The following is a 26,342-nucleotide window of genomic DNA, read 5'->3' on the forward strand; positions in this document are numbered from 1 at the left end:
TGTGGACACTGTAAAGGATAAACAAATGGAGAGAGAGCAAGTAAATGAGAGAGAGAGAGAGAGAGAGAGAGGAAACAAACACTAAAAATGTTCAAGTACTGTAACCTGGCACATCTTTTGTTCTTTCATTTATTCCCTAAAAATGTTTTCAAATAATAATAGAAGATTAGCTAACCCATTTGGTTTATGAATTTGTGTAGGGGAGGAATTTTTATCGTACCCTTCTAGATTCTGTGGCTGGTCCAATCATTAAAATGACATAAGACAGATTAACAGGAGAAAAACAAATCTAATTGCGTACATGTGCAGGAGACCCAAAAGGCAACCAGGCAATTGAGGTTTATAAAACATCCTGAGCTAAGGAAAAGGTTTCAGAGGAGGGAAAGCAATTTATAGGGAGGGGAGAGGAGGAAATGTTTGGCAAATCAAGGTTATGCAGATCAGTTTCTTAAGTAAAAATGGTTTATCTCTGGCAGTAGCTCTCTTCTTGGTAGAGGCCCCCTTTCCAATGTAAATTTCCTTTATAATTGCATATTTCCCCCACAAATGAAAAAATTACATTTCTTTTAGGCATTTAAGGGGGAGGTTACAAGCTTCTCATGAGTCTTCTGGGTCTTGATTGCCTTCAGGTCAAAGTAATCCTCCTGTGAGAGTGGCATGTTAAGGAGGAGCAGTCTTGTTCTGAACTCCTTTGTTTACATCGTATTTGGAAATATATATAGTCTCTTATTATTTAATATAAACCTCTTCTGCAAATGATATTGCATTTGATCTAATGACTTTCCACTTCACCTCTCTTTTCTTTCAACCCTATAAACACACACACACACACACTTCACACTCCTGCCAAATACCATGTTCAGAAGTGCTTCTCAAATTATCTGAGGTGAAGAACCAGTTTTTCTTTTCCCAATCCATCATGAACTCATACTTATATAAAAATACAACAACAACAACAAGAAGTAGAAAGATGGAATAAAAAGATATACAAAATACAAGCCAGGTTTTCTTTTCTTGGATTGTACAAAGGTACCCTGACATACTGCTTTGAAAGTTTCTAAATGCTTCCGTTCAATTTATTACTTGTTTCCTCATGGACTTGTTAAAAAATGATTAAAGAAGACAAACCAGGTGATAACACCTCATGAAGCAGATAGCCTCCATTCAGAGAATTGTTAAATGGGGAGAGAGAAAGACTGAAAGCTTTTACAGGACAAAGAATAAAGAACAAGGAAGAGAGAAAGAGAAAATATCAGATTGGCTGGGGCTACATAGTCAACTTTGCTTGGGGTGAGAAGGAACAAGGAAATAAGGAGGAGTCCTAAATTGGCGGGGCATTTGGGGACTGGCTGCCTGGATAGTCTGTTTCTGGTGAAGCCGAGCATTCACAGGGACATGAAAGTTATCTAAACTTCAGTTCACTGATGTGGCACCCAGGGAAGGAGCAGTTCCATTGCGGGACTCGAAATTTATTTCAAAACTGGTTACAAATAATGTGCTATTTGGTACCTACCCATGCATCACACTTTCAATAGCATTGACTTAGATGCATGAAGATTTGTCTATGTAGAATGTTGTGTAATAAATAAATAAATAAAAATTTATATACACAACACACTGCATAGACAATATTATTTTTCTGATCTTCAACTATTTACACCTTTAAAATGAAGCAAATCATTTGAAGTTCATAATCTATAAGGAAACAAGATTTTGTTTGAAAAGTCCTTTTTAATTCTTTGCTTATTTTCTTGCACTCATAAATACTTTTAAAATGTCAGTTTTCCAATGAACTCTTGTGTTCAAGAGTCTTGCGTTCTTGTGTTGGACACCCCAAATGATTACGTAGGGGTATTGATCTCTAATACCTAATGTTTGTCTGTTTAATGTGTTTCTTGTTAAGAACATTTTTATTCTTAAATGAAATCTTATGAGATAGATGCTTATAACATTATTTTATGGCCACATAAACGAGTGAGTTATCATAAAATGGCTGAGTTTTCACAAACATCAATGTCTTCCTGCTGTACATGAGGACACAGAAAAAGTCTGGCCAAGAAAGGGGTGAGAAAATCAGTGTTTAGCACTGAAGGATTTGCAAATGTGCAAAGTGCAAATTTGTTTATCAAAAACATGTGAATACAACTTGCTTAAGGTTTTATTTACTTTAAAAATTTCTTCATCTAGAGGCACCTGGGTGGCTCAGTCAGTTGAGCATCTGACTCTTGATTTCAGCTCAGGTCATGATCCCAGGGTCATGGGATCAAGCCCTGTGTCAGGCTCCAGGCTGAGCATGGAGCCTGCTTGAAATTCTCTCTCTCTCTCTCTCTCTCTCTCTCTCTCTCTCTCTCTCTCTCTCCCCCTCTGCCCCTCTCCCCCACTCACACACACATTCTCTTTCTAGGATAATAATGAAAACGTTCCTTCATCTAACACTGCATTTATTCCTCTGAAAATTTAGGACAAATATAAAATCACAGTAGAAGCCCACAGAAGAAAAAGCAGGTGCATATCATTTAGGAATAACAGCCTCAGAAAAAACTGAAATTAAAGCTCAAAGGCTGTTGCATTTATTCTCCCTTCACTCCCTTTAAATCTTGAAGACTTTGTGTTCTATTTCCAAAAAATGTGGTTAGTGTTTTAACATTTCCACCAATTTTGCCGAGCAATCTAATTTGACCTCCATTTAAGAGAAAGCCTTTCTTGGTCTTTTCGTCATTACCATACAACATGAAAAACAAATATTATGAGTGATCCTTGATTGGATCCTAGATTAGAAAAAAAAGACAAAAAATCTTTGACAGGGCATTAAGACAATGGAGAAAATTTGAATATAGGCCACATTTATTAGATAATTTTATTACATCAACATTAAACTTCTTTGGTGTGATATATTGTGGTTATATGGGAGAATATCCTTGTTCTTAAGAAACACATGGTAAAGTATTCAGAGAGAAAGTGCCATGATATCTGCAGCATACTTTCAAATGCTTCAGCATTAAAAAATAAGGCCCATTGATATAGATAGATAGATGATAGATGATAGATAGATAGATAGATAGACAGATAGACAGACAGATAAAACAAGCCAATATGGCAAAATGTTGATAATTGGTATATTTAAGCAAGACTGTTCCTAACCCTGAAGGGTCTGGGTCAAAAGTACGAATGGAGACTCATATACCATGCCTAAATATTTAAAGTTATAAAGCAAACTCATAAAATAATAAAATACATTCTATTCTTTACTTTGACCAATGCATCTTCATAATGATCTGGAAACCAAGTTCAAATTTAGAATTCACAAACACCTGTAAGTTTTATGTTAAAACATAGCAATTCAAGGAAAGCCAGCCCTGGTCTCCTGGCCTGCAACCATTTCTCACCCATTCCTAAGTCCATCCTGCACCATAAGGGGCTCTATGCACACCTGTGTGGACACCTCAGTTCATGAATTCAAGCACCACCCGTGGGGTAGCAGAATGTGAAACCCCAAAATATGCCCCTTTGGCAGAAGATTATTTGGAGCTGAAGACAACTGAGAAGATGCAGATATAAGAAAAGCTTGCTGCCCTCCCTCTATTTGCCCAAAACAAGGACATAAATTTTCAAGGATATCTCTCTTCCCCTCTCTATCAAGAAGGACCAAAGTTAATCACTAGAGATAACTTTAGATCCTATCAGCGTGGAAATGGTACTGGAAGAATCTATATAACAAACCTTACTATCCAGCTTTTATCTACCATTAGTTTCCTATATATCTGTGTGCTCATTATTTGCTGCCCTTAGAGACTCAAAGTCTATTTCCTTTGTCTGTGACTTCTATAGAAATGTGTTGTTCCTTTGCTAAGATACTGTATGAACTGAGGTTCTAACTAAACCTTTAAGTTACTGATCTTTCCCTAGGTATCTCCCATCCATACAAGAGGTATACATATTAATAAACTTCTCTGTTAGTTTTTCTCTTACTAACCTATCTTTGGCTATAGGTGTCCATCCAAGAACTTAGGGAAATTACTTTCCTCACCTTCACATCCATATCATGCAGCTCCCCACTCTCAGAAACAGATGTTTCTTGGCCACCATTGGGCCAAGGGCTATGCACAGTGGAGATGGTCTAACCTCAGGAAAATGGACCCCAAAAAAGATGAAAGTAATAGGAATTCCAGGCTCTAGGACACCTGAAGCATGGAATAAAAGTGAGGGGTTGTGGCAGGAGATGAGCTCCAGATGGGCATACCTCTTGGCTCAGAATACCTCTCATCCCTTGAGTAAGGCCAAGGCTAGGGGAGAAAATAGGGGGCCCTCCAACATATGGGTAGTGTTGGATATAAGTGAAGGGATATGGATTTCCAATGAATTATTCTTTCAATTAAAAAAATTTTTAATGTTTATTTATTTTTGAGAGAGAGAGAGATACAGAGCATGAGCACAGGAGGGGCAAGAGACAAAGGGAGACACAGAATCTGAAGCAGGCTCCAGGCTCCAAGCTGTCAGCACAGAGCCTGACATGGGGCTCAAACCCATAAATCATGAGATCATGAGCAGAGCTAAGGTCAGAGGCCTAACCAATTGAGCCACCCAGACTCCCGTCTTTCAATTTTTGACTTTAACATTTGGGCATATTTTTTCCTACTTTCCAAAAATGCATTGGAGATGTTTTGGAAAAAAACAATTTTGTGTCCTATTTTTTTTACATATCTTTCTAATAATTGTAGGGGGGGGGAATTAATCTTCCCTCTACCCTCAAAGTTCTTAGCAAAGACCTCTGTAATAAAAGAAGTTTATTAACGTGTATACCTCATGTATGCATGGGAGATGACCAGGGAAAAATGAGTAACTCAGAGGTGGCTCAGAGTTCAGGCTTAAATACCATATTAATTGGGGAGGGGAGGAAGGGTATAGGCCTCATAGGGGAGAGTAAGTGATTTTTAGGGAAGATGAATGGGTTCTTAGAAAAAAATAGATGGAAGATATGATAATTTGTGGTCAAGTTTGGATGTGGTGTCAGTGATTCCTGGTTGATGAAACTCCTGGGGAGGGATCTATAACTGAGGTCCTTTTGTTGCTCTGTCTTGAGGCAGATAGGAGCAGTTCAGAGATAGCCCTCCTTGCATTTATTGCTTTTTCAAATGTCTACAACTCAAAATGCCAAAGCAGCATATTATGAGGTAGCATGTCCTGAACGCCTACATTCATATTTTGAGATGGCATATTCTGTTACCCTTAGCAATAATCATTTACATGACTAAAAACTTTTTGCAAATATTATTTTTAATATTCATTAGATCCAATCTGCGATATTGTGACTTACAGTAAGAATACATTTTTGGTCTTCATCCTTGTTCTTGGCCTGGAGCTCCTCAAACCCCTGGAATTTCCTAAGTGTTGAGAGTGAAACAAAGTGTCTTTTGTTATGTTAATGAGGTGACTAGCCGCATTGCACCCTGGGAGGGGGGCTGGTTGCCAAGGGAAACAGCCAGGTGTTTAGAAGGCTGGAACTTTTGATCTCACCCCCTGATTTCCCAGGAGGAGAGAGGGGCTGGAGATTGAGCTTAATCACCAATGGCCATTGATTTAATCAATCATGCTTATGTAATGAAGTTTTCATAAAAAACCAAAAGGAGTAGATTTGGAGAGCTTCCTGGTGGATGACCCCATGGAAATTTGTTTGTTTAGATATTTATTTATTTTTGAAAGAGACAGAGCATGAGTGGGGGGGGGGGGCAGAGAGCGAGGGAGACACAGAATCTGAAGCGGGCTCCAGGCTCCCAGCTGTCAGCACAGAGGCGGACGTGGGGCTCGAACTCATGAACCATGAGATCATGGCCTGAGCTGAAGTCGGAAGCTTATTGACTGAACCATCCAGGCGCCCCAGAACTCATGGGAATTTGAGGATTGTGGTATGCTTAGAGAGCATGGGAGCTCTGAGCCTTTTCCCATATGTATTGTTTTATAGTATATCCTTTTATAATAAACTGGCAAATGTTTCCCTGAGTTCTGTGAGATGCTGTAGCAAATCACTCGACCCAAGGCAGGGGGTTGTAGGAACCGCCAATTTATAGCCACTTGGTCAGAAGCACAAGTTACAAACCTGCACTTAAAATTGGCTTCTCAAGGGGGTGGAGGGGAGTCTTGTACAACAGTGTCCTTAACCTGTGGGATCTGGTGCTATTTTCTTTTTTTTTTTTTTTAAGTCTATGTATTTATTTTGAGAGAGAGAGAGAGACCGTGCATGAGCGCACAAGTTGGGGAGGCACAAAGAAAGAATGAGAGAGAGAATCTTAAGCAGAATCCCCACTGTCAGCACAGGGCCTGACTCCCTGCATCATGACCTAAGCCAAAATCAAGAGTCAGAAGCTTAACTGACTGAGCCACCCAGGTGCCCGCTGATGCTATTTTCTAGGTAAATAGTTTCAGAACTGAGTTGAATTTAGGCCACCTGGACGGTGTCTGCTGGGAATTTCCCATTGACAGCACTCAGGCCTGTGGCTACATGTGAGTTCTGGGAGAGCTGGGAAAGTCAGTCTGACAGTTTCCCAGAAGGAGAGGGAAATAACATGACCCAACCTACCTGAACTCTTCCCTCTACTAACAGAGTAGACAACTGCAGGTTGTACAGGTAATTTACAGTGTCAGCCTGTCAAGGGAGGAAAGCAAGAGGCCTCTAGGGTTTTGTTTTGTTTTGTTTGTTTTTCCTGGTGGACTCCATGAACCTCTACTCTGCGAAATGTGGCCACAGATCTCTTAAAATCCCCCTTCAATCTTCAGCCTACATAAATACTTAAGAGATTGAAAACCTTCCTGAGGAATTCATATCGCTAGCAATCCCTTTCAAATGTGCTTTGTGACAACAGTTCTGTTAGACCTTGTGTTTGAGCCAGTTTGGTGGTAGTGTTCACTGTATACACTCTATTGTGTATATTGTATTCACTCTAAATGAGGAGTCCTTGGATTTGTGGAAATTGCTTCCCAATGGTTTCTCTGCATTTTTTAAAATGATGAATTTCTTATAAAGGAGGTCCAAGTTACTTATTTTAGTTTAGATTCATAGTGTTATTTTTACAGCTGGAGCAGAGAGTGACTGTGTGCTATTCACTAAAATTTTGAGAAAATGTCAGGCCTTAATGGATTTATATTTCGAAACTTCCGACTTTACTTTTTTTGCATTGATTTTAGGTATTGACTGAACTCATAATCAAGTTGCATGTCTGGCAGAGTTGGGGAATTCAGTTGCTGTCATGCTAAATAAAGGCCTTAATCTGTGGAAGGGGAGATTAAAAAGATCATTTTAAGTTAAGGATGGGCGTTCATTTAAGCATTCCAAAAGAAAGTATCCAACTGGATATGTCCTAAGGAAGTCTTATTGGATGTGATTTTAGCTAGTAGGACTACCAGTTAGGCTAATTGCCACTGTTTGCCCCATGAGCAAGAAGGTTGCAAATTGAATTCAGATGGTTAGTCATTGATACGCACACACACAGGAATCTGCCAAAATATTGTTGAAGAACAGAGAGAGACAAGGGTTCAGATGGCCTCAACCTAAATTCCCAAAATATTAGGGGAACACGTTAATAGGACTAGTGAGAATACTATTTGTGTTCCTTAGAGGTAACATTAATTCTGAAGTTATTTTTTTTTCTGTTGCTTCAGGAAAAAAGCAAAGATAAAAGATGACAGAAATATGTTGCTGTTAATAAACCACTACCGTTGGCAAAACAATTAATCATTTACTCAACAAGTGTTTATTAAGCATTGGCAGTAACTAGTGAAGATGCGAAGCTAAATGAACAGAAGTTTCTGCCCTCAAACAGCACATAGCTTAGAGCAGAGGATGATAATTGCAAAACCATGCTATAAGGGCTGTAATGGGGGCATGCATAAGGTGTGGAGGGGGCACAAAGAAGGAAGCAGGTTTGGAGAGGGTGGTCAGGGAAAGATTTACAGAAAAGACCTTCTGGACACACCTCAAAAGATGCATAGGAGGGGCACCTGGGTGACTCTGTAGGTTAAGCATCAACTTCAACTCAGGTCATGATCTTGTGGTTTGTGAATTCAAGTCCCGAATTGGGCTTTGCATGAATTCTCTCTCTCTCTCTCTCTCTCTCTCTCTCTCTCTCTGCCCCTGTCCTACTAGCACTCTCTCACTCTCTCAAAATAAATAAATAAACTTAAAAAAAATATTTTTTAAAAAAAGGATGCACAGGAGTTTGCCAGTGTAAGTAGTGCTTTTCTGGGAGAGGAAAAGCATACCAAAGCTTGTCAGAGCATAAAGGGACTCACCAACTTTCACATCAATTCCTTAATAAGCTGTTTTCATAACAGAACTTTTTTTTTATTTCAAGTCTTCTCTTTTGATTTGCTTTTCTTTATATTTTAGAGAAAACCTGTGTGTTGGAATGTCTAATGGAGAGCCAAAGCAATCTCGCCATTGTGGAGTCCAGAGCACCCAGGATGACTTCTGAATCTCTTTTGCTGCCCTAGTTTCCCTAAAAGATTCCTTGGCAAACCATGTGAATGAAAGCATGATCATTAGAAAAAGGGCATTTTAAATCTCTGGTCTTTTTCAAATTAAAAACATACAAGGGACACCTGGCTGGTTTAGTCGGTTGAGCATCCAACTTTGGCTCAGCTCATGATCTCACAGTTTGTGAGTTCAAGCCTCACATCGGGCTCGCTGCTGTCCATGTAGAGCCTTCTTCGAATCATCTACTGAGCCTCTCTCTGCCCTCCGTCTCTATCTGCCCCTTAACCCCCCCCCCCTCAGAAATTAATAAACATTAAAAAAAATAAAAATAAAACATACAAAACACTTTTCTTTAGCCATATAGTTAAATTTGATTATTCAGGGACATAGGGATAAAAATTGGGATAACCAAACCAAGAAATAGGGAAAAGAATAGAGGAAACAATGGCAAAGTTCATTTTTAAAAATCAGAGTAAAATTGAAAGAATTAAAATCAAGTATGCCCGTTTTTACACTAATTATGAATGGATTGATTCCCCATTAAAGTCAGACACTGAATGAGCTTAAAAAAAATAGACTGCCTTTAGGGCACGTGGGTGGCTCAGTGGGTTAAGCGTCTGACTTCGGCTCAGGTCATGATCTCACAGTCTGTGAGTTCGAGCCCCCAGTCGGGCTCTGTGCTGACAACTCAGAGCCTGGAGCCTGCTTCAGATTCTGTGTCTCCCTCTCTCTCTGACCGTCCCCTGCTCACACTCTGTCTGTCTTTGTCTCAAAAATAAGTAAAAAAAAAAAAATAATAATAATAATAATAAAAGACAAGAAAAAAAGAGACTGTGCTTAATGCTATTTACAAGAAACACTTGACACACGATGATAAAAAGAAAATAGGATAGTAACTGAAATCTGTAAATTATCTCAAAATCCACATTTGTTCATGATTTTAACTGCTTTCTTCCATCAGTCTTCTTGCCTCAATTGAAGATAGAAAAGTCAAATTGGCAGCTTGAAGTATCCTCAGTATTTATGGACAACACAATTCTCCGACAGAAATATAAGTAACGAATTTATCTTAAAGCAAGTTGTATCTGTCAGGGTCCAGTCAGGAAAACAGAAATTGCAACAACAGAGACAAGTAATTATGAGAAACTGGGTACACAAGTGTTAGAGACACCGTGAGGTGACACAAAGACAGCAAGTGCAGGAAACAGCCACAACTCCCTCATTTGGGGGGAACAAAAGGAAAGTTGAGTCTGCCAGAATCTAGAAGTCAGTACCCTAACTTGCCATACCTGAAGCCTAGAGACTCTTGAACGATTGCCATGTTATGTCAGCAAGGAGATACATAGTAGGCATGCTACTACAGGAAACTTCCCTTTGTTTCTTACTGCAGGCCTCTCCTTAACCCTGTTTCCTGGTGAAGACGATACTCCATATGGAAGTACAGGGTCTCCTTTTTCTAAAGAAGGTAACTCTAAGTCCTACAACCCTACTAGTTGGCCAAATGGCCTCCTTGACACCATTATGTTAGGACAACACCAGAAGTTTAGGGGTGGCAAATAGGATCATGCCAGTGGCAAAACAAACAAACAAGCTAACCCAAGGAAGAAAAGAAAAAACAAAGGGTGGACTTGGGCTTCTTCTATAGCCTAGAGCAGAGTTGATCTTGATCATTGTAGAAATCAGCAATTACAACCTTCTAAGACATGGTATATTCTCCCAGGAGAAGACACTTCTTCTGAATTCCAGATAATAGAAAACAGCTTCTATCAATGCAAATTAAGAAGGGAAGATGTCACTTTATAGAAGGATGAAAACTTCTACTCAAGTCATTTTTTGACCCTCCAGTCGAAAGAGCTTCACTAGAAACGGGGCTTCTCTAATTACTGAGAGAACATCTGGAAAGATAATTCAAAACCGGAGCTGTCAAAATATAACTGCTGATGTGTGCATCATCTTGGACAAAGGTTTAATTCATTCAAGTCTCATGTGCCGCATGAGAACTGAGCCCTGTGCTCGAAGTCATAATAAGATTACCTGGCTTTCTCTATCCCTGTGCTATCCATCAACTCGGTGGTTGATGAAGTTACATAAAATAATCAGATAAGCCTCTACTGCAATGATGATGATGACAGAAAGTCAGTGAAATGAAATAGGGCCAGCACAAATCCATCCCCTTGCATAAAAGTTAAAGTTAGAGATTTGTGAACCTAGGACATTGCCATTCAATGTCAGGATTTATCATTTATAGCCAAACACCGGATTATAACCATTCTGTAAGGCAAATATTCTAAGAATCTCAGGTTTAAAGTTACCTTAAACATTACCAGTTGCAGAGATAACAAAGTGACCATAAGCCAAATGTGTAGATGTGTTATGTGGCCCATAGTGTTATTTCTTTCCCCAATGGAATTTGATAGCACATTTAAGAATTAGAAGCTTTTATATAAAAAGGAGAATTCCTGGCTTCTCTCTAAAAATGGAAAGATTTCTTGAGGCACCTGGGTGACTCAGTTGGTTAAACATCTGACTCTTGGTTTTGGCTCAGGTCTTGACCTCAGGATTCATGACTTTGAGCCCCAAGTCGGGCTCTGCGCTGACAGTGCAGAGCCTGCTTGGGATTCTCTTTCTCTCCCTCTCTCTCTCTCTGCCCATCCCCCACTAGATCCTGCACACACCCACTCTTTCTCTCTCAAAATAAATAAACGTAAAGAAAAAATAGAAAGGTTTCTCAAAACAGGATCCATGTCCCTGCATGAAAACTATTGATGCTGAAAAACAATTGTGCATTAGAAGGAATATGACCCCATTACTCCCTATTGTGTCTCCAATTTAGAGGTTGAGAGTCAGCAACTGCTCATCATGATGCTGCAACTGTTTTTTTGGTTTGTTTTTTTTTTTAATTAATCAATTTATTTTGGTGGGGGGAGAAGAGGGAGAGGGAGGGTCCTCTGTCAGCAGGGTCCATGCTGTCAGCACACAGCTCAATGCTCAAACCCACGAAGCGTGAGATCATGACCTGAGCTGAAACCAAGAGTTAGACACTAAACCGACTGAGCCACCCAGGCACCCCGCTGCAACTGTTTTACATGGAGTAAAGGGAGAAGTGAAGAACTTCTTACACTTGGCCTCTTTTCTCATTTATGCTCCTTGCCTGGCCTCTGTGGGCATCTGAGTGAGGCGCTTTGGTCTGGCTGACAGTCCCCAACCCACCTGATGCTTGAGTCCCTATATAACATCTTCCGCCTCCGCATAGTCACAGGGAATGCATCTTCCCTGACACAGCCGGCTCCACGTTTAGTCATCTCTGAACATTACGAAGCTCCTAATATTGAACAGAAATGTATCTTCCTATGGTCTCCGCTGGTCCTAGTGCTATTCTTGGAGTTACCCACCACGCAGAACACTAACAAAAATACCAAAGTATGCGAGAACTTCTGCAAAGCACTTAGTCCAGAGCTTGGCATGTAGCAGGCACTCAGTAAGTGTTGGTTTCCTTCCCTGCTCCATTTTTCCATTGAACAAGTATTTGACAAACACTTGTTGAGTGTCTACTATGTTCAAGGCACTGTCCTGGCAGCTAAAAATAAAAAGGTGAATAAAACAGTCTCTGAATTCTAGAAACTAATAGTCTAGTAGCTGAGGCTCATCTGTGTGCATTCTGTTACAACTCTAGGTTTGGAATATGTACAGGGCTCCCAAACTAGAAGTGAGACATTCTACTGACTTTTGTGGGGAAGTAGGGTAGCTCATGTGTATAGTTTGACCATTATCTGTCTCATGCCTAAAGACTTACATGTACTTTGGAAGCAGAATCACACTGCCCATGACCCGAATATATAATAAATTTGGCTTTGTATTAGGGAATTAAAGACCTAAAGAGACTTAGTATCATTTAGAATATTCCCTCACTAATGCTTTTATTTTAAAATATTAGAAATTTATAAATTCTGAGATAGTAGTAAGCATAGTGAGCTTTAGGAACAAAGAGGAAGAGCACCTGACACATTTTGGTTATTTACAATAATATGAAAGATAGCAGGCAAGGGCAGGGAGTTGTAAAGTTTCCCTCTCCAGAACTTGCGGGATATAATGAATATTCGGCTTAGTAATTTCCTCCTTGTCCCCCTGGGCCCCGTACCTTGTTTTCTGTCAGCAAGAGTTTAGAGTGACTTCAGTCTATGTCCTCTTCAACTAGGTAATGTTTAAAGTAAGATTACTTACCTTAGGGAGGGAATTCTGGCAAGTGGATGGGATGAGAGGTTTTTAAAATATATATTTAGGAAACCCTCTGACATCAAATGCACAGGTAACACAAGCAAAAATCAACAGGTGGCACTACATTAAACTAAAAAGCCCTGCACAGCAAAAGAAAAAGCAGCACAATGAAAAGGCTACCTAAGTAGTAAGAGAAAATATTTGCAAGCCATTTTTCTGACAAGAGGTTAATTTCCAAAATATACAAAGAACTCAATAACAAACTCAATAACAAACAATCATGTTTAAAAATGGGCAGAGGAATTGAACGGGCATTTGTCCAAAGAAGACATCCAAATGGCCAAGAGGTACACGAAAAAGTGCTCAGCATCACTAATCACCAGGGAAATGCAAATCAAAACCACAATGAGATATCACCTCACATCTGTTAGAATGGCTATTATCAAGAAGACAAGAATAACAAAGATATGGAGGAAAGGGGACTCCTGAGCACTGTTGGTGTGAACATAAATTGGTTTAGCCATTATGGAAAACAATATGGAGATCCTCAAAAAAATTAAAAAGAGAACTACCATATGATCCAGCAATCCCATTCTAAGTATATATCCAAAGGGAATGAAAACAAGATATTGCACCCCCATGTTTATTGTAGCATTATTCACAATAGCCAAGATATGGAAACAACCTAAGACTCCATCAGTGGATGAGTGAATAAAGAAGATGTGGTATGTATACATACAATGAAATATTATTTAGCTATGAGAAAGAAGGAAATCCTGTTAATTATGTGACTATGGAGGTGTTAGCTAAGCTACAGTGGTAATCATATTGTAATATATAAATATAGCAAATCAATGGGTTGTATGCTTTAAACTTAAACTGTGTTTGTGTTAACTACATCTCAAACTATGTCTATCTATTGAAAGAAAGAAAGAAAGAGTGAAAGAGCAAAAGAGAAGGAAGGAAGGAAGGAAGGAAGGAAGGAAGGAAGGAAGGAAGGGAGGGAGGAAGGAAGGGAGAAGGAAGGAAAAAAAGAAAGAAAGAAAGAAAGAAAGAAAGAAAGAAAGAAAGAAAGAAAGAGAAAGGAGAGACAGAAAGGAAAAAGGAAAAAAACTAACTCTGTGGAGAGCTCCTCTGCTCCACTTTGCTGAAGGACAGGAGGGTGCCTGTTTTACTTTGCCACCATCGCCCTGCCAAATTGGCTGGCAAAGGTTGTGGGAGAGAGGGAGAGCAGTGCCACTCAAGAGCGACAGGAGACAGGCAGGCTTCCTGAAGTTGCAGGTGGAGAGCGTAGATCAGGGCAGGCGCCTCAGCTGCAAACTGCATCCAACACTCTTTCCCAGAGTGGCCACATGCCAGGCCACCAGCCCTCGACCTGATGGGCTCTGGAAGCACATTGATGCACGGATAGACCGACATCTTCAAAGGAACAGTGTTGAACATGGAGGCGGGGCCGGATCGTGTGTCTGCATACTCACTCACTGTCTCCTGCACTCCACATTTGTCTTCTTGATATCTATATTGTATAAAAATTGGATTAGCCCTTAAACCTAAAATTCAAGGGCACAGACGTGCCTAGTCCTGATTGTTTTATTCTGTATCACTATGGGGTGGATAAACTGTTCAAGCTTTCTATTTGGACTGTTAAGAAAATATTTTTGGGGCGCCTGGGTGGTTCAGTTGGTTAGGTGGCCGACTTGGGCTCAAGTCATGATCTCGTGGTTCATGGGTTCAAGCCCCGCATTGGCCTCTTGTGCTAACAGCTCAGAGCCTGAAGCCTGCTTTGGATTCTGTGTCTCCCTCTCTCTCTGCCCTTCCCCTGCTCATGCCCTCTCTCTCTCTTTCTGTCTCTCTCAAAAATAAATAAACATTAAAAAAAAATTTTTAAAAAGAAAGTATTTTCTCAGATTACTTTTGGAATATTTATTATTTCAAGAGTCAGGATCAAACTATTAAGATTGATGCCCTCAAAGTGAACACAATTCTTTGCCATCCCTAGAGGATGGGCTTGAGAACAAAGAAAGTGAATTGTCAGCTTAAATATGTCCTGTTTAAGCTTGCCCAGGAATTTTGTGTTTCAGTTTGAGTGCTACACTTAAAGAAGAACTTTAAGTTATTTTTATTTTTCTTATGTCTCTACCTTTTCCAAATAGGATTTATATAATTAGACAAGCTGAAACATATTAAAAGCTGGTAAACAGAATAGTGAATTCATCCTGAGCCATGTCATATGAAAAAGGAACAGAAATTTGTTGTCTTTGTCCTGGGTGACATACCCTATAAATTTGTCTTACTGAAATAAAAACAATAGCACATGAAGATAAGTCTGCTGGATATTTTTTGAAGCATTACCTTTTCTTCTGCCAATGTTTTATTACATCTATAAATGTTGATAATCAATATATAGTTTTATTTTATATGATTAACAATTTACATAACAGATAATTTTACTCTATTTTTTTTTACTCAAGTTTGTTTTTAAGATCTAAACATGTTGTTACATCTGGTTCGTTCCATTATCTGCCTACATCATAATTTATTTATTGGTGCTCACAGTATGAAGCATTATCTTTAACAGGAAATAACTGGAAATAAAAGGCATAGATGCTAACAGAAAAAAGTGTTGAATAGATAATGTATATCTATATCATAAAATATATGCAACTCTTATAAAGAATGAGAGAAAGGCACTAACTTGGAAAGATGTCCATGATAAATTACTAAGCATATAAAATAATTTTATTTTTGTAAAAAAAAACCCCTATATATATATATATATATATATATATATATAGTTTTTTTGTATATATATATGTATATATATATACATACTAGGTTTTTTGTATATATATATATATGTATATATATATTTACTATACATGCATATATGAGTTTGTATAAACCCAGTGAAAAGATACCCAATAAACAAAATGTTAGTACTGATTTACATGGCCGTGGAAATGGATGGGGGAGGAAGAGACTATACATTTTTATTTTATATCCCTCTGTATTGTTTGGTTTCACATGTTATTTTGATAGTTTGAAACAACAATGATAATAAAGTATTAAATTAAAAAAAATACATTGTTAGCACTTAATTTTTGCTTCAGACCCTTCTTTCTAGATGATCAGTGTTAAAATACCATCTCCCCAACAATCCCTCCCTTCCCACCTCTGTCAAAAATGTCTCTCAAAGTCTCAGTGTTTGTACTAATTCCTCATTTTTGTGCCAGAGAATAAACTAATTCACACTGAAGTGTGAATGGTTGATGTCATCTTAACTGTTACTCTTGCCTGGGATATTTGAATTTTTTAAAGGGCTGTGTATGGGCTGGAAGCTGTAACTTCATCAATCTAAATGCGTTTGTAATTTCAGAAAAGAGTGGGATGACTGGAGGAGTGGCTTTAGGGAAAGAAGTCTTTCTGGTAGTTCTCACTCTTGGACCCATCACAGACCAGTTACTCCAACTATATGTGCTGAGGCCCAGTCATGAGAGAGGCCCCTCACAATGACAATCTCAGAAAGCTTCTTTTCATTTCATTTTGAAAACCTAAAAATGGTTTCCACAGTTGAATCATCCTGTGGAAATTGAATCATCCTGTGGAAACTGAATCATCCAAACAGATTATTTAAAAAAAATTTTTTTTGATGTTTATTTTTGAGAGAGAGAGAGGGAGAGATAGAGCACAAACAGGGGAGGGGCAGAGAGAGAGAGGGAGACACAGAATCCAAAACAGGCTCCAGGCTCCCAGCTGTCAGCACAGAGCCCAATGGGGCTGGAACCCACAAACCTGAGCTAAGTCAGACGTTTAACTGACTGAGCCACCCAGGCGCCCCTAGTCCAAACAGATTCTAAGAGGGCATACTTCATTTTCTGGGTAGCAAAGATGAGAAGATTATATCTGTGTTTTCTTCTTCCTTGCTACACATAAAGTTCCCGAATCTCTAGTGAAATCAATGATCAGTTATTTATCTTTCTCCAAGTGGCCTGGCCACCTGGATTTATCCTGCAAGGATGGGACTGCTTGGACAAGTCTCAGCAACTTGAGGCAAACTATTAATAACACGGGCAATATCTCCTGTGCTCTCAAGTCTTTTATCTGGGATCCCCCGAGGTCCCAGAAATCCCAGGTCCTGCTTCTGACGGTAATAGTTACAGACAGGCCTGCACACTCACAACACCTGAAAACTGCTCCTGGAAATGCTCCCATTGACAAGGTAATGCTTTCAGTGGTCTAATTTGGGAACTTTCAGTTGTGACAAAAATGGGCGAGAATGATTCCGTCTCCATTTCAGGATCACATTAAAAGCTGGGAGGGGGGGTGGGGAGTTCAGGCAGCAAAGTTCTCTGACACCATCCTATCCCTTGAGGGACACTTCCTGGAGTTCCAGAAGGCACCTGGTGGGCCAGAGGAAGATCCAGCTGTTTGCCTTGACCTCACTGTTACCTTTAACTAGCTCTCTGTTATTTGCATAGAGCATAGTTCCCCCACGACGTAAAACCAAGGGGGAGAAGTATGCAGAGGGGAGGTAATAACAGGATGCCTCACTGATTTCCTTTAGAGCAGTGGTTCTCAACTGGAGCAGGTTTTGCCTCCAAGAGAACATGGAACCATGTCTGGAGATGTTATTGATTTGTCACAACTGGAGGCAGGAAATGGGTGCCTACTACTGGCATCTAGTGAATAGAGGTCAGAGATGATGCCGAACGTCCTACAATGCACAGGAGAGCTCCCCACGAGGAATTATCCAGTCCCAAATGTCAATAGTGATGAGATTTAGGAGCTCTGCTTTTACATTTTGGATTTATTGCAGAGGAGTAACTCTTGACGAAGTCTGCGGGGCACTAGGGATTTTCGATACTTCTTTTCTTTCCATTTCAGAAACCAAATTGGCCTGAGTGCCTATTGAGTTCTAGGGCACAGAATTAGCATTAGAATAAAATCTTTGCAAACATTAGACATGGCAGCTTTAGAGAATGTAAATTAGACATTTCTGAATCTGAATAAAAACATACCATTTGATCTTATTGAAGTGTTAGACTAAACAAAGTGGAACAGTTCAAAACTGCTTTAAGAGCATATTTTGTCTTGGGGCGCCTGCATGGCTCAGTGGGTTAAGCACTGACTCTTGGTTTCGGCTCAGGTCATGATCTCATGGTCATGAGATTGAGTCCTGCGTCAAGCTCCACTCTGGGTGTGGAGCCTGCTTGGGATCCTCTCTCTCTCTCTCTCTCTCTTTCTCTCAAAATAAATCAATTTTTAAAAAGAGTATATTTTCTCTCTCCAAGGAGAAATCTGTGGACCACCTGACTTAGAATCACCTAGAGTGTTTATTAAAAATGCTGATTCCTTTGCCTCCCCTCCCCCATCTATCTACTAGAAGAGACTCTCTGAGGATTACACATTCTCTCCATCTTCACCCTGTAGGCCCCTCTCATACAGCAGTGAGCAAATACCTGCATGCACTCAGAATACTGTCTGACGTTCTCAAATGTCAATGATTGGTATTGTTTACCATGATCATTTGGGGGCATGATACAAAATAAATATTTGGTCTTTGTCACTGATTCCTGGCACAGAGCTCTTAAAATTCTTAAAATTTCCTTTTTTAAGCTAATAAGATGACTCATGGAGGGGTTCTCGGTAGCTTCAGCACAGGGGCTGTTTGCCACAAAAACCAGCTGTGTGATTAAAAGGTTAGAACTTTTAGCCCTGCCTCCACCCCTCCCTCCAGGGAGGGGAAAGGGGATAGAGATTGAGATCAATCACCAACGACTACTGATTTAGTCTATCATGCCTACAAAATGAAGCCTCCATAAAAAACCAAAATGATGGGGTCCCTAGAGCTTCCTGGTTGGTGAATACATCAAGGTGAGGGAGGGCAGAATGCCATAGAACCTCCACACCACCCCCCTTCCCATTCCTTGCCTTGTGTATCTTATCTCTTCCATTTAGCTGCTCCTGAGTTATGTCCTTTATAATAAACAAGTAATAGTGAATAAAACACTTCCCTGAGCTCTGTAAGTCATTCTAGTGAATTCTTGAATCTGGGAAGGGATTGTGGGAATCCCAGAACTGGTAGTCAGCCAGGCGGAAGCATGGGTAGGCTGGGGACCCCATTTGCAGCTGGGGTCTGAAATGGGCAGCCTTGTGGGACTGAGCTCTTAACCTGTGGGATCTATGCTAACTCTGGGTAGTTTGTGAGAGAATTTCGTTGAATTGTTGGACACCCAACTGGTGCCAGAGAATTAGAGATTTGCTTGGTGTTGGAATGATATATATCAGGGAAAACTACACAATTATCTTACCTTAAAGTAACAAAGAAACCATGGAAAGAGAGAGTAAATCAGATACCAAAATAGTAATAGCATCTTAAAATCTTAATACCATAATGTTTCAATGATATTTTCAATAAGTTAAAGTAGAAATTTTCTCTTAATTTCTGATTCCATATTTACATGGTGTTTAGAGATATCAATTGTATAGATATTTCTGTATTACTATGTTCAAAGCAAGATATTTAAAAAATTTCCACCTCCCCTAAAATGTCCCAAGATACTATGTGTAAGGCAGTTAGTAATAATGCTCAGAATTATTTGTGCATTGTCTGTGGGAGGACAAGGAGAGTTTCTGTAGTCTCCACTTCCCCCCTCATTCTACTTCTTTTAAAAAAAAATTTTTTTTAATGTTTATTCTTGAAAGAGAGAGAGAGAGAGAGAAAGAGAGAGAGAGAGAGAGCAGGGGAAAGGCAGAGAGAGAGAGGGAGACACAGAATCCGAAGCAGGCTCCAGGCTCTGAGCTGTCAGCACAGAGACCGACGTGGGGCTCAAACTCAGGAACTGCGAGATCATGACCTGAGCCAAAGTCAGGCATTTAAACTACTCAGCCACCCAGGTGCCCCATCATTCTACTCCTTAATGGCAAAATGACAACATGTGAATAGCAAGAGGGAAAATTGAAGACTCATTGCTTCGAGAAATATAACTTTGGTGTTGCCACTTTGCCTCCAGGGACAAGTCTTAGAGGAGAGCCTCCTGTTCATCGTGCATTGAAAGACAAGTTGATGGGAAGGCAAGCTGGTGCAGCCACTCTGGAAAACAGTATGGAGGTTCCTCAAAAAATGAAAAATAGAACTACCCTACGACCCAGCAATTGCACTACTAGGCATTTATCCAAGGAATACAGGTGTGCTGTTTCGAAGGGATGCATGTACCCCAAGGTTTATAGCAGCACTATCAACAATAGCCAAAGTATGGAAAAAGCCCAAATGTCCATCAATGGATGAATGGATAAAGAAGATGTGGTATATATATATGCAATGGAGTATTACTCGTCAATCAAAAAGTATGAAATCTTGCCATTTGCAACTACGTGGATGGAACTGGAGGGTATTATGCTAAGTGAAATTAGTCAGAGAAAGACAAAAATCATATGACTTCACTCATATGAGGACTTTAAAAGACAAAACAGATGAACATAAGGGAAGGGAAACAAAAATAATATAAAAACAGGGAGGGGGACAAAACAGAAGAGACTTATAAATATGGAGAACAAACAGAGGGTTACAGGAGGGTTTGCGGGAGGGGGGATGGGCTAAATGGGTAAGGGGCACTAAGGAATCCACTCCTGAAATCATTGTTGCACTATATGATAACTAATTTAGATGTAAATTTTAAAAAATAAAAAATAAAATTAAAAAACAAAAAAAAACAAAGACAAGTTGAAGTCAGCAATGTACTCTACTCCCTGTTCCCTGTGGAGGGGTGGGGCTTCTATAACCTCCTCACTGACTTGACTTTCTCTGGATCCCACTGACTCACACTGGTTCCTATGAATGTGGCCACTGAGTCTGAGCAAATGCCTCCTCTCTGTTTGTTTTTGTCTTTTCCTGTTTATTCTCAGGAGCCAGCTTCCCTGCACCCCATCCTAGTCCTGCTGAAGGCCGCTCGGCTTCCCATCTCAAAGCCCCCCTCTCTCCTAGAAGACAGAAGCTGGAGAGAGAGATTAGAGATTCTAGGACACCAGGATTAGAAACTTGGGTGTCTTCTTCCTTTTCACATGTCAAACCATAAGTACCATTTGGCCAACTCACTTCACGGCATATGACAAGGACAATGTCAGCAGGGATCACCTCTCTTTCTCCGACTCTCTTCTGTCCTCCTTAATCTTCCAGACTTTGTAGTCTTTAGTAAACAAAGAGGTGATTTAGGCTGCTTACTGAGAGACCTTGAGGGTCAGGGGAAAGCATGTAAGGTGTTAGTAACCCCTCAAATTTAAGTATTCTTTAAATGTACACATATGTTTCACTAAAAAAAAAAAAACTAGAACTCTCTATGGTAGCTCTGTCCAATAAAAATATAGTACAAGCCACATATATAATTTTAAAATTTCTAGCATCCACATGAAAATAAGTAGAAAGAAACCAGTGCGATTACTTCAAAGGTCGCTGTTTCCACACTACAGGCCCTTCTATTTATTCCAGCTTAAAATCTCACACAATATTCGCAAGTGGGTATGAAGGACATAGCAGGAAACCCTAAAACAGAAAATCAGCGGAGCTGGGATAGATCATCGATGGCATGATACAGGAAGTAACTCAACAGAGCTTTGAGGAAATGGCAGAGATCCTTCTAGGCAGGTCTCAACATGCTTGGTGGCTGTTCTCCTGATGCCTAAATCAGAGCATTCCATAACAGAATAGAAGGCAGTTGTGGACTTTATTTTTACAGAACTGTCATTCCATGGATTGATCCTATGACAAATAAGAAGAGAAATATCCAGAGCTCTAGGAAAATAGCTGTGAAGCTTCTGGGTGACCCCTAAGAAAAATCTGCCGTCTAGGTATTTTCAAGAGTGAAATTAACCCCAAATTTCAGAGGAACAAAAATGCCCACAGCAGATGTGATAGTGATGGGTAGGCGCTCGGAGACACAACTAGTGGTCAGAACTGTATGACCTCCCCCAGATGACTTTTGTCCCTGCACTTACAGAAAGCCCTTTTGTTTTTCAGAGCTTTGGGGATTTTGTAACTGCAGAGAAAGGACCGTGGATCTGTATCTGCCTCCTGCCTAAATGTCACACATTTGAAACGTACTTGTCCTTGTTTGACTAAGCAATAAGACATAGTGTTCTCTGGAAAGAGAGCTCTGCCACCCACTTTTATTACACATGGGACATTAATAAGGCAACGGTGAGCTCATCCTCCTGGCTTCAGTTCCTTGGCTGAGCCTCCAGACTAGGGACGGTCAGAGCCTCCCTGATGCCCTGGTCTTCGTTCTCACAGCGCGTTGCTGGCCTAGCATTTTAAATCTTGGACAAGCCGGCACCCAAAAGAATCCCTTTTTCTGCTACTACCAAATCCTACAAACCTTCCCTCACTCTCTGAGGACACCTACTCCCCAAATGCTCTACTTGCCAGTGAATATGCTTTCTTGAGCCACCAAATTTACGCCACCTGCTAGGAATGTAGGGCGATGGAGGGATTCATGCTGAGAAACCCTGTACACCTGAATTCTGTTCTAGAGCGAAATACATACACAGACAGTGACACAGGCAATGAAGCGTGTTATATTTAGCCGGGCTCTGGCCCAAGCCCAAGCACATACCCTTGAGACCTAGAGTGGACCACAGGCAACGGTGAATGTAATTTAGCCAGGCTAGCCTGAGTTCTTAGGCCAATTGTCTTAGATTTCGATGCTATCAAGGAAAAGGCATCCAGAGCCTACAGTATGGGAGTGAAATGAGGGGATGTGAGGGGATAGAGAGGAGCTGCGATATCTCCTTGTCAACAACATCCCTGATTTTTATTCTTTGACCCATTGTCCTATAGACTTAGCTTCTGGGCCCATCTTATCTGGCCCTTTGGGATGAAAGGCACCCACAGAGTCAGTATCAGCAGAACATTTTCCCCAAAGCAGACTAATTTAAACACTTCCAATGACATTGTACCCCCCAGAAACCTGTCACAGTGATGCTTCTTGCCCTTGAACCTGTTGAGGGAAGATCAAAGACACCGGGAAGGGTGGAACTCTGAGCTTCACATGGCCAACACGGTGGATGTTTTCCAAAGTGATGGTCGAATACACAAAAATGGAGCAAGACTTCTTACACCCACGACCATGCCTTTCTTAGGAATGTGACCTAGAGGATGCTGTCCAAACCATTAGCTTACTTACCACAACGGAGGGAAAAATAAGCTCTTCGGTCTTGGGCTAATGGCTAACTAAGGCAGTAAGAGATACAAATGCAGAATATGCTCTATTTGGAAACAAGGAGTCCAAATAAACCCCAATTCCTCTTTATTTGCGTGTCTCTCTCCGCTTTAGGAAGTGAATCGAAGCCACTGAAGATGTTGGCACTGCTAAATGTGTATCACTCTCAACACATACTTTGTAATAGAGGTCACCCTTTTAAGAAAGGACAACCCCACAAAACATTTATTCTCCTTCTACCCTCTGAATTAAAGTCTTGGCCTACCGTACTTGTCTGCCTGTGTTGTTTTCAGAAGAGTCTAGACCTGATATCTAATTGTACTGCATATTAGAACACTAATCTGATGTGATTCCATCAAAGCCTGTCTTCCTTTATAGGCTATATCCTTGTGGCCTAGATTTGTCTCCCTTCACAGTACTTGAGCCATCCTGACTAAATGCCTTGAATTAGTCCAAGAGAAATTCATTCTGCTCTGAGTCTGATGTGTGTTCAGAACCATACCTATCTTTAAGTCTCATTGGAAACTCATTGGTAACATGAAAGTCATTTTTTGATTGAAATACTATCACTGATTAGCCATTGTAATAAGTTATCAGTGCTATTAGTGATCAGTACTATCACTGACTAGTGAAATGCTATCACTGATACTCTTTTGTTAATTATTTCATGATAGAAGTCTGAAACACCACCCTCAGTATAGTTAATAAAAAGTCCATCTTGGGTATTTATGTGAGTGAAGGCTTACTACTTTCCATGGATCAGAAGTTCAAAAAAAATGCTTCAGTTTCAGCTCTTTACCTGGATACCAAAAAAAAACCAAAAACAAAAACAAAAAAAACAACAGAATTTGCTCAGGCCTAATTTGATATTATTAATACTCTTTTGCAGGTGAGGAAACTGTACAGATAAGGCACAAAGTGTACCCATTGTACAGATGAGGCACAAGGAGGAGCCATAATGCTCAAGGTCATACAAAAATAAAACTAGTATTTGAAGTTAGAGAATTTGCTGACAGAAACTATGTTCTTAATTACTATGTAAAACTACCTGTCACTAATATCCTCCATTACCAAAGGCCTAATGCCTTCCATGATCTGACCCCACATACTTCTGTGATCTCATTTACTGCCATGCTCACTCCACTCCAGGCATATCAGCCTCCTTGCTATTCCTTGAATATTTCTTTTGTTTTTTAGTGTTTATTTATTTTGAGAGAGAGAGAGAGAGAGAGAGTTGTGTGTGTGTGTGTGTGTGTGTGTGTGTGCACGCGCAAGAGTGGGGGTAGGGGGTGGTGAAGAGAGAGGGAGAGAGAAAATCCCAAGCAGGCCTGCTGTGGGGCTCAATTTTCACGAACCAAGACATCATGATCTGAGCTGAAATCAAGAGTCAGGCACTTAACTGACTAAGCCACCAGGGCACCCCTCCTTGAATGTTTCTGATATATTCCCACCTCAGGGCCCCTGAAACTACTGTTCTCTTTACTTGCAACCCTCTGCCCCCAAGTATCCTCATAACTCTCCCCCTCACCTCTTTTGGTGTCTATTCAAATGTCACCTCAGAAAGCATCCTGCCTGATCTCCCTATCCATAAATAAGTTCCTTTTGCTCCCTGCCTCTTCACTCTCTATTATTTTAACATGCATTATTTATCTTCATAGAACTTATTAATATTACAGTTACTGATTTATTTATTTATTTTCTATCTTCTCCAACCAGAATGTAAGCTTCATAGGGCAGAGAGGTTGACTGCTGTGTTCACTGCTGTGTCACTGGCTCCTAGAACAGGTCTAGCACAGACTAAGCACTCAGTAAATATTGACTGGGTAGAAAAAGAAGGGAAGGATTGGCAGAATGGAGGGAGGAAGGTTAAGCAATTCATTGAAATTATGATACTGTGTGTGGTGCAATCAGTATTTCCAACTCCAGTCACATCAGCATGTGATATCCATCATTTTCTCACTGGCAACAAAAGATTTCCTTATATCACTTCCTGGAGTGGAGAGGGAATGCAGTTCTAGCTTTCAAAGAGCCTAGGGTTGAGGATAATACAAATTAATTCTTTGATTATCATTGTATTCATAAATCCTAATATATTAAGTTCTTAACAGAGTCTAGGCACTGAGTTCATTAAGCATTTTACATGGCTTATCTCATTTTATAGTCAGAACATGGCTTTTGATTTTTCAATAGGGAGAAAGTATGCACAGTGTTTACATACACGAGCCCTGGGGTCAGCCTGCCTGGATTAAAATCCTGAATCCACCAACTGATTTCGCTCTGTGGCTTTATTATCTGCAAAGAGGATAGGATATGATATTAACCGCACCTAACTGATAGAGTTGCTTTGAGGCTTACATGATATTATGCAAGTAAAGCACTTGGCACAGAGCCTGGCACATGGTTAACACTCCAATATCTTAGCTACTATTATACACATCTTCTAGATCAGAAACCACAGCTGAAGGCAATTAAGTAACTTTCCCACAATCACAAACAACTAAAAAGTAGCACTGAGATTTAAACCTGGCACTGTTGAACACCAGATTTTTTTTGGCAGACGATCTCTTCTGTCTTTCCTAGTCTAAGGGCTTCCAGAGAAGTAAATACAGTATAAGAAACTGTATCGACTTGACTAGTATTCTCATTTAAGATATTAAAGGTAAATGTTTGAGAACTTACACAGGGTATTATTATGTATTTGTAAATAGAAGTAGGCTGAACGTTGGTGACCTGGAGAGCCATAGATATTTACATGCCTGTCTAGAAAAAGTTGATCACATCTGATTATGTAAATGTGAAAAAAAAATAATGCTTCTAGAAGAAAATTTAGGAGACTATCTTTAGATTTGGGGCTAAACAATCATTTCTTGAGACATAAAGAACACACTAGCCAAAGATGATAAATTGGACTATAGTAAATTTAGGACTGTCTTTTCACCGAAAGACACCATTAAGAGAATGAAAAGAAAAGCCACAGAGTGAGAGAAGGTATTTGCAATACTTATAACCACAAAGAATTCTCATCCAGAATATATAAAGAATCCCATAAATCATTAAGAAAAAGCCAAGTGACCTAAGAGAAGAGTAAGCAGAAGACATGGACAGGTACTTCACAAAAGAGATCATCAAAACGGCCAATAAACGTATCCATTGTTTTGAAATCTACCATGTATGTGGCATTTTAAATTAATGTCCAAAGACTGGAAAATCCAGAAAAGTCAAGTGCTGTGCTGATGCTGTCAGAGAATCAAGTGTTAATAAGACAGAATTTGTGTCTGCAAGGATCATCTCATTAAAATACACAGCACAGGGGCACCTGGGTGGCTCAGTTGTTGTGTGTCCGACTTCGGCTCGGGTCATGAGCCGACAGTCTGTGAGTTTGAGCCCCGCATCGGGCTCTGTGCTGACAGCTCAGAGGCTGGAGCCTGCTTCGGATTCTGTGTCTC

General features: G+C 40.1%; 2 long non-coding RNA genes across 4 annotated transcripts in view; one reads left to right on the forward strand and one right to left on the reverse strand.

Moving 5' to 3' along the window:
* Nucleotides 1-10,419, forward strand: part of LOC128316438 (uncharacterized) — a 40,001-nt gene extending 29,582 nt beyond the window's left edge. For 2 of the 3 annotated variants that reach the window (XR_008300358.1, XR_008300356.1), the window contains one exon: nucleotides 8,381-10,419. This is a non-coding gene — a long non-coding RNA (uncharacterized LOC128316438). The remainder of the gene's footprint in view (nucleotides 1-8,380) is intronic. The other variant, XR_008300357.1, reaches the window with a different exon arrangement.
* Nucleotides 1-26,342, reverse strand: part of LOC113602812 (uncharacterized) — a 41,752-nt gene that overhangs the window by 5,476 nt on the left and 9,934 nt on the right. The window lies entirely within an intron of this gene.

Source organism: Acinonyx jubatus, chromosome B4 (assembly GCF_027475565.1).
Source record: "Acinonyx jubatus isolate Ajub_Pintada_27869175 chromosome B4, VMU_Ajub_asm_v1.0, whole genome shotgun sequence".
In the NCBI taxonomy this organism is placed as follows: Eukaryota; Metazoa; Chordata; class Mammalia; order Carnivora; family Felidae; genus Acinonyx; species Acinonyx jubatus.